Below are 7,568 nucleotides of genomic sequence, written 5' to 3' on the forward strand. Positions count from 1 at the left end.
ATATATATATATATATATATATATATATGTTTGTGTGTGCGTGTTGGGAACTGAAGAAGTATCAGCCACATAGCCAAGGTCTCTGCCCAACTGTCCTTATATTTTCTAAGGCAACTCATTTTACGTGTTAACAATGGGACTTTATCTCTAGACAGAAGCATGCTTGAAACTCAGCTGCTGAATACTGTGGGTGAGGCTTTGAAAWTAATTTAAACTACCTTGCTTTAAAAAGCACATTTGCACCTGGTTAAGGTAGAAAGTCTGCTGTGAAGTGTAAGTTCAGTTCTGTGCTCAGAAATAAGTGCTATATATGCGCTGCAGGAACAGATTTGTATCTTTACCCTGAATGTTGTCCTTCTTAGTTATTCTTGTTCTCATCTCTTTTGTTGTATTTTCTGTTCATAATGATAAACTAGTAAGCTCTTCTGAAAGGTAATCCCCTGTTAGCTTTGCAGTTTCTATGCTAATCTCTTGTTAGCTTTGCTATTGTACTTTTGCTTTGTATTCCTGAAGCAGATTTGCATTTCCTAATCCAGAGCTGAATCTCTTTACTCTGGGTACTTACATTTATATGGATATGTRTTAATTAGCTGCAAGATCCTCCCCATAGAACCCAACACAGATGGAAGACATTTTATACAAGCTGATGTTTAAATGGATTTCAAGCCAATTTTTTTTTCCTGATTTATCTTTTCATCTGGTAACAGACAAACCATATACTTATGACACAAAACAGTTAAGGTAAGTAGGATTGCATTTGTGACCATCTTCCTTTCTCTGGAATCCTCTGAAGGCACAGATTTGTTGTCTTCATTGTACTGTAGGCATTCATGTACCCAAAAAACCAAGGATGTAACTATTGCAGTTGGCCCCTCAGATTATGTGGTTGCAAGCAGATAGTAACAAACTGAAGCAGCTATACCTTGTGTAGTTAAACCAGGAGCGCCCAAGATGTCGAGAATTTCCATCTCCTGTGTTTCATATGCCAATGAGTGTAACAACAGGGGTTTTATTATATTAGGAACACTAGAAAGATTGAGTGAAATCTTGGAAGTCAGATAAAATTTTATTTTTACAAATGTGTATTTTTTTTTTCTGAGAATCCTGGCAGCATAACTCCCAGTCATTTATAAGTTACATACATTTTTATTACAATATATTTAACATAGGTCCATAAAACATGAGAGAATGTTTGAGCTGTAGAAGAAYGGCTGTACTCAGAGTATGTAGCCTGATATCTGAAGACTGAGTGGTCACCAGTAGATGACCACAAGAGTATAAAAATGGAGTACAAAACTTATTTCTAGCTTCTTTGAGACTGCCATAYCCTAATCCGAGTTAATTTTAAAGAGAAATGATCATTGTCTGCCTTTTCCATTATCATCCTGCAGGCTAAGAACCCCAGTTCCATGAACGGAAGAGTTTCATATCTTTGATCATTCCAGTTGCTGTTCTGTTGAACATTTCCAAGCTCCTTTCTGTTCTTTTGGAGGACAGTACATCTCTTCAGCATTGTATTTTTCATTTCTAGTTTAGCACACTCTTCAAAATGAACAGAGAGTCAAACTGTGGTCAAGCTTTTGTAACCAAATATAAAAAAAAATCTCCCTTATACCACAGTTCTTAGTTTTACCTATGTTAAGGATTTACCAATTTTTAACACAGCATTGTTGCTTAGCCACATTTGATTTTGAACGCAAGCTATAGAACAACCACTCCATATTCTCATTTGTAAATGTATGTAATGAGTGATTCCAAGCTACATATTATAAAAAYGAATTTAAATAATACAGTAACGTAGAAAGCATGTTGTTTATTGGATCAGCTATAAATTACACTTCTATGTGTACTAGAAAATATAGTACTGAGGGAGAACATAATTTGTGATGATTAGATTAATTTGAATTCTGGGATTAATTTTTCAAGAGATTCTATCCTGTTCATGCTTATAACCCTAAATTGTGATTAAGCCATCATATTAACACAAAGCTAAAGAACACTTGCATTTTGTATTTTTGAATAAGCTCTAATTGGGAGTAATGATTCAATCTAAGATTCTGATTACAGTGCTTAATAAAGAGTGCAAATTTTTAATTTACTGTGCTAATGGTAAAACAAGCTGAACATGATAGGTACCYTAAATTCAGTCAGGAAACAAAGAATTAGTTTATTGTTCTAAAACTAAACCTTAGTCCTCGCTTATATAACAAAAGGTTATTGCAAMCCTATTCTGCAATGCTGTGTTTTCACTGATTAATTTGTTTCACAGTGGTTAGTGATACACTAATCTGCTGACATGAGACTTCTTGTCCATCTTTTAATTAAATCGTGAAAGAATGATAGAGTATACCTACTTGTAAGAATATTGTTTGCATTTTACTAATTTGAGTCTGCTTCTAAAACCTTAGATGCCAAACTTGATTTGAAGCCTGTGAACATTTAAAGAATAATGTCTTTTTTAATCTCAACACACCTTTTCTGCAGTTAGAATTTTTTTTATACTCTGTTTAGATGCTAAATATTTCTGCAAGTCATAATCTAATTTCTATGTAGGAAGAAGTAAAGAATATAATTACTTTGGTGCCAGGCACATATTCTTAGCCTTACTTGTTTCTTCCAAGTGGTTCCATCCACTGATATAAATTAAAAAATCACAGTGTAAATGGTAAATACGAAACATTTGTCATGAAGAGAATTCTCTAAAATTTAAGCATATTGATTGTCTAGGACTGGTGATCACACATACATCACCTCAAGTCCTTCTGTCTCACTGTTCTCTAAAGTACCTGAAAGRAGGTTGTGGTGAGGTGGATGTCAGTCACTGCTCCAAAGTAACAAGCAATGGGACAAAATGAAACAGCCTTAAATTGTGCCAGTGGAAGTTTAGAATCCATATTAGGCAAAATTTCTTCACTGAAAATGTTGCCAAACATTGGAACAGGCTGCTCAGGGAAGTAGTTGAGTCACCATCCCAGAGCTATTTTAAAGATTTGTAGATGTGGCACTTGGGAGCATGATTTAGAGGTGTTWAGTGTTGGGTTTAGCAATATTAGGTTCATGGTTAGACTCTGTGTTCATTAATGTATTTTCCAACCTAAGTGGCTCTATAATTCTGTAATTATTTGATTGACTGAGTTTTGAGAAATGAAGGAATAGGAATTGCTCCTTCCTTGATGTTCTGTTTGTTCTAGATCATCTGAATAAAATTTGTTTTATTACTGATTCTGTCCTCCAGTTTCCATCTGTACAATAGTCCTTATAAATCTAAATTGCTTGACAAGAAAGTTCTAAACAGTACTTAGTGAACAARCATATCTAAGAAGTTTTGTGGAGTAAGACAAATTTTAGGAAATTTTTACTACAGAGTGAAACAAGTCTGACATCTCTTGCTTGTTCAATGTTTTTTACTTGTTTCTGAATACACTTGTGTCAAGAACAATCTGTTTTGACATAATATTTCAGACAGTTTTTAAAAATAAAATCAAGCAAGTAATTCTGCTTTCCATAAATGTTCTTGAGCTGAAAGACATAATTTCAGCTTAACTGCTGATTTTTTGTTAAGGTGCAGATTTTTTCAGTGTTTGAGTATTAAGAGCTTTGAAAAGCAAATTTAAAATATGCATTAATGAAACAACAACAAAAAAAAAAGAAACAAAAAAAACCCCGAAACTCAAGGCAGCTCATTGTATTATAATATTACATAGATAATAAATGCAAAAAATACTACTAAAAACATGTTTTCAGATGTCTCTTCTGGAAGAGGCAGCTGAATTTCACTTGTTCACTCTGGAGATAAGCTGTAAGTTTGAACCACAATATATATGTAAGAATGGTATTCAGTCTTGATTTCAAGTGATTGGGATTAATTAAAGCAGCCTTCCAACAGCACGCTGCCAGTGTTGTGGACATTTTGTACTTGGCRCAGCTCTAACTTCAGTTTCTAATCACTGATCCTTGCTAATGTCTTTTTCATATAGTGTAAAGAGCTATTGTCAGATTCTTTTCTCTACACAAATACCTGTTGATTATAACCATATTTCTTTGCAATTGCAYAGTTTGAACTTCCTCAGTCTTTACTGTAAGAGTAAGAAGAAGCATTTGTCTACATTATTCTGGTTTTTACTGCATTTCGTGAAGGTAGTATATGTGGATAAAATATTTCAGGTTTGGTCTCACTATTTGCTATAGAGAAGCAGTAGTACTCTTCTAATTCAATTTTATGTCTCTCTGTTTATACATTGAAGAATTTTGTTAGGGAAGCACCACATGGCTATTGCATGGCAATGAGAGGTCATATTATATGAGCATAACCTCTAGGTCACATGTAATTGCTTTTTTTTCCATCCTTTAACTGTTCTCTAAAATTAYCTTTTTAAAAAATATTTCTCTTTGGTTTTCATTTATTGTTATTACAATGTGCTACCCAAGTTTAATAAATTAATGTAAATTATATCATTTTAACAAGGGGATACAGAATGGATCTGCAAAAGACAAAGATTCCCACCCATGTTGTGAAGCTGATTCTCTTAGTGRCAGCAGTTGTAACGAAGCTCACAAAACTACAAACCCATTAAATATCACATCTGGCAAACTTTGCTCAATCATGCAAGCATTTGAACTCTGCTTTGGCAATAGGCTTACCATAATAGCATGAGGTCATAGCACCATAGGTAACACCTGAATCATGATGTGATTTTTATCATAAAGTGTTTGAGATGGATGGTTTAGGGTTTCCAACAAGAGCTTAGAGAGTATATTAAAGCTGAACAGGGAAAGGGTGGGGTGGAATGTGGTCTATCTGCGAATTGTGAGAGAAGGGATTTACAACTGGCAACAGTGGTCTTTGAAGCTCTCAATATACACAGTTTATGGAGGCACGTTAGTCYTTGTGTTAGGCAGGGCAGTACTGGTTAAAAGTTCAGAAGATGAGCTTGCAGGTTGACTTTTTCTATGGGTACTAGAATTTCTATTTCTGAAGMTATCATCCCAAGCCATTGGGAATAAGGGAAACAGAAGGACTATGAAAAGCTTTCCATTGGGCTGAGGTCTTCACAGACTAGCAGGGGAAGTGAAGGGAGATTGTCCTCACTGCCTCTAGGCTTCTGATATGTTATTCCCTCTCTTTGATACAGCTGTATAGGTAGGCATAAAGGTACCTGCAAAATAAATGTTAAAAATGTATCTATATGTAGGGGAGATGTACAATAGCTCAAAAAAWTTTTTTAGTGGAGAAAACCTTTTTCTTAGTATAAATATGAAATAGTTTGCAGCATTCAAAGAACACTAAAATGATTTCAAAATTAAAATGCTTGTGGGAGGCATTGATAGGCTATGTATTAAGCTGCCATCCCAACAGTGTAATTTACTATTCTTCCCATTTGGAGAATCTCTCCTGATGACTTTCAACAGGCTGATTAAACCCTGTCTCCAGTGGAATTGATGAGGGATTTTTTTTTTTTTTTTTGGGAAAGAAATAGTTATCAACAAAAGACTCTCTCATATAAATATAAACTAGCAGACATACCAGTACTTTGAAATATGTGATCTTTCAGGAACATTAGTATTAAAAGTAAATATGCAATTCAGTATCACTTTTTAACCACAGTTAGTTAAAATTGCTTTCTATGCRGAATAAATATCCACAGGGATGCAAAAGAAGTCATTAAGAAAATTATRTATTTTATATAATCTGATTATTATAGGTCGTTAAAATATTTCCATTACCTTTGCTTAATATCAAGTGTTTAAAATTATCCTCATATGCTTGATGAATAGCATAATTTACATATTTATGTTGTTGCTTACTGTAATAAGTAAAATATTTAAGATAGTTAAACTTAMAAAATCCTTTTCCTCTGAAAATGTCAAATGCAAAAACTTCAATATTCATGACTTTTGTTGTTACGCTGGAGAAACACACTTTAGGTTACCATCTTTTGTATTTTTCTTACTAGAACCATTTGATTTTTCCAGATCATAGCAAGAGCTTATAGGACTTATGGGATTTACTGCTTTAACTAAACTTACTGTTTTGGTTAAAACAATAAACAGCACAGAGAAAATTTTTACACAGAGAATATTCTCCTTCCTCTTTGAAGAACTCTGTTTTATTCCCTGGGATCTTATAGAAATTCATACGTTGCCTATCCATCCATGATCTAGCCATCTCTCACAAACTGAGTCCAGGGCCCTTTATCAAATTTTAATTCATTGCACATTCTCTAGAGCAAATTTCACCTTTTGTACTCGCATAAAATAAATCCTGAAAGTGATGAATACTTAAAAGGGGCAATTAAAATTTGTGTGCTACCAGCATTCAACTAAGAGCATGCTTGGGCGAATGCATGTTAATTCTCTCTTAATATCATTCCTTAGGAGATTATTTAGAATTTAAGTGGTGCTATTGCAGTTGACTAACTCTTTAATGGCTTATTTAAAGAGACTGAGTTTTTTATTTTCATTTATATTCTTGTCACCTTTAGTGATTAAAAAAGTTTTGACCATCCACAGTAAAACAAACAATATAAATAAAGTCTTAAATTATTTTATTTTGACTAATATAACATTAATTTGTTCTTTCATGAAAAGAATACAGTGCAAATTGGTGTTTTACAGATATATTTAGTTATATTTAAACAGATCAAACCTATTTCTGTACAATAAAAATACTCATTATTAATGCAGAAATTATTTACATTTATCTTAACTTTCCTAGAGAAGAAATAACCAGCAACCTCAAGGGGGTTGTTTTTATTTAACCTTTTTCACGGGAGATATGAAAGAGATTGTTACTGAAATAATCACCTGAGATGCTTTACTTTGGATTTTTTTCATATTCCTGYTTTTGTTTGTCAATGAAATACTAATATCCAAGACTATTAAGTATTTTACATGTCCTGAATTTTGATGATCCTCAAAGCAGTAAAAAATAGCCTGCACCAAAACACTAAATTAACATCCACATGACAGTATCCAAGACAATGATTGAAACTGGGATGATAATTTTTAGTACTATACATTTTTTAGAAGTTGTGTGTGCTTTTTCCTTCAGTATATTCCTCTCTTCTTTGGAGGGCCTATAATGACTGTACATTTATCATTACATTTCCAGAAATAAAAAACTAGACAAATCCCTTACTCTTGGCAACCATCAGGAAATGGAAGGTTCAGGGTTTTCAGGGAAGTTATTGTAGTAACTGCACTTCAAAAAGCAGACTGCTTTTCATTCATTCATTCATTCATTCATTCATTCATTCATTCATTCATTCATTCACTCACTCACTCACCCAAAGTATTACTTTTATTGATTATATTTCCATGAATGGTGTTCATTTGTCTCATCTTTGACCAACAAACAGTTCGATGTCTGCTCTGAAGAAAGCTGTTTATACTGCCAGCTAAAATACGAGCTCTCAAAGAGTGATTCCTCTGATTACCCAAAACATTGTCTAAACTAGCTGGCATCCCTGAGCAGTGTAGAAAAGCTTAACTCAAACAGAATTAGGTGACCTGAATCCATCCCATATCCCCAGCAGGGATCACTTTGACATTCATGTCATGCCTGTTGG

The sequence above is a fragment of the Malurus melanocephalus genome, unplaced genomic scaffold (assembly GCF_030028575.1).
Source record: "Malurus melanocephalus ecotype Western Australia unplaced genomic scaffold, MMel_1.1 scaffold_241, whole genome shotgun sequence".
Taxonomy (NCBI): domain Eukaryota; kingdom Metazoa; phylum Chordata; class Aves; order Passeriformes; family Maluridae; genus Malurus; species Malurus melanocephalus.